The following is a 2,201-nucleotide window of genomic DNA, read 5'->3' as shown; positions in this document are numbered from 1 at the left end:
TTAATGCCCAAATTTGAAGCAGTGCTTGTGTGACCATGGCTTGGAAAAGTTCATGTAATAAAAATATTATTATTCTGAAATTAGTGTATCACCTTATGACAATTCTTAAGAAACACTCAGCAAGGATTTTTTTTGTTTACATACACAAGTTTATTCTAAAATTTATAGGGAAAAGCCTTGGAAAAGCCAACAAAGAGTAAAGTAGTATGAATCGCTTTTTCCAATGTTAATGGAAATATATTGCTAGGGTATTCAATAAATTATAATACTAATAGTGGAATAGGTATATATCAATGAACAGAATTGCAAAGCACCTAATAGACTGATATAAATGTGCCTAATTACATTTCGACAGAAAAGTACAAATCATTCAATATAGATATCTTGCCTTTTCAACAAATGGCAAAAGAATAGTTAGGCATTTATAATATTAAAAGAAAACACTTTGATAAAATGTTCCTGCTTTCATTGCTTTATGAAAGAGCTGCCTCCAAATGGCTTACAGATTTAAATATAAACATAAAGGTCAACATTTCTAGAAATAAATTAAGGTGAAAATGTTATGGTATAGTATACCAGGGAATTTCAGAGTTCACACCAAAATATTATCTATAATTTTTAAATGATAAATTAGAATACATTAATTAAAAAAAGTTTACTCAGTTTAAAAAAAACATAACAAAACAACCTTTAACACTGAAAAAGATCCTAATAAGATAATGAAAATATAAATCTCAAAGTGGAAGGAGATATTTATAATTACATACTCAACAAAGATCTTTTAGCTATGAGACATGAGGGGTTTTCAAAAGTTTGTGGAGAAATTCCATTATTTTTTATTTCTTCTTTCTATAAACTTGTTATGCTTCCTCATGTATACAACAATAACAAAACTCAAATATTTGAATTAGAAAGTGTACAAAATCCAGGATCAGGAGTCTTGTCAAAAAAGATAGATGTCAAAAAGTATGAGAAAATGTGTCCAAAATCATTAGCTAGTAAAACATTAATTAAAACCTAAATTAGTTATTACTCAAATTTATCAGAGTTGCTAATAAAATTATTTTTAAGTGTAAACTACTTGAGAAGATTCAGAAAAACAGAACCATTAACACATTGTTTCTGGCGATAGAAAATAGTGTTATAGCTCCTGAGAACCACTTGACATTTTCTCAAAAGTTCTACATGTAAGTGATACACAACTCTGCCAAAACCCTGCATGTGAATGTTTTAAAAACATAACTTTATGAAATGATTTGTATTATATTAATATTTTGTGCTGAGAAGCAAACGTAATTTTGTGAAACAAAGGCTGTGTTCAATATTATCATGTTGCTCTTGTTAACTGCTGTCCAGTTGAGCCTTGCATCAGGAGACCTGCAAGCACAAGGGAAGGAAACATTTCCTGTTGGGTCGCTGACTGGGTTATTGCCGTCATATGGAGTTCAGCGGCTGAATTTTGGAAGATCGCTCCACCTTTCTTGCTTCTCTGTCTTAGTCTGGAAGTTCTGCTGAAGCCTGTTCAGCATTATATTAAAATAATGTAATGAATGTAATATAACATAAATCCAAACCCTTACGACACTGATGAGATAACACCTCATCCCAGCACTGATAGCTAAATTAAAAGCAAACAAATCAACAAAAGAAACAAAATCGAAACAAATGATGGAGAGTGTCTGGAAAGACTGGGACACTCGTACACTGCTGGTGGGATGGAGAATTGTACACGCCCCATGGAACACATGGCGCTTCAAATGTGAGCAGACGTACCAGGAGACCCAGGAACCTATCTACTCCATTTACACCCCAAAGAATTGAAAAACAAAACATAAACAGAGACATGCACGCCCATGTTTACCACAGCGCTAGCCGCAATAGCAAAGAGATGGAAAATCCAAAATGGATGGAGGAAAAGGTGCACAAGCCCTGGAACCTACCTGCACTGGAATATTACACAGCCCCTCAAAGCAGTGACGAGGCTGCCGATGACTTCATCACATGGACCCATTTGGATAACATGCTCAGCAAAGTTAGGCGATCTCATAAAGATAAATATTGTATGTGACCACTATTGTAAAAGAAAAAAAGAAAAGAAAAGAAAACTGGTTTTTGAACCAAGAGAAGTGAACTTAGACGGACTGGGGGAGACTAAGGGCCAGGGAGATTAGCAGTGCTTTGTCTTTTGACTCGAGTGGTGC

The sequence above is a fragment of the Echinops telfairi genome, unplaced genomic scaffold, assembly GCF_000313985.2.
Source record: "Echinops telfairi isolate 266 unplaced genomic scaffold, ASM31398v2 ScPeMD7_11;HRSCAF=52, whole genome shotgun sequence".
Classification (NCBI taxonomy): domain Eukaryota; kingdom Metazoa; phylum Chordata; class Mammalia; order Afrosoricida; family Tenrecidae; genus Echinops; species Echinops telfairi.
Note: the sequence above shows the minus strand (reverse complement) of the source record.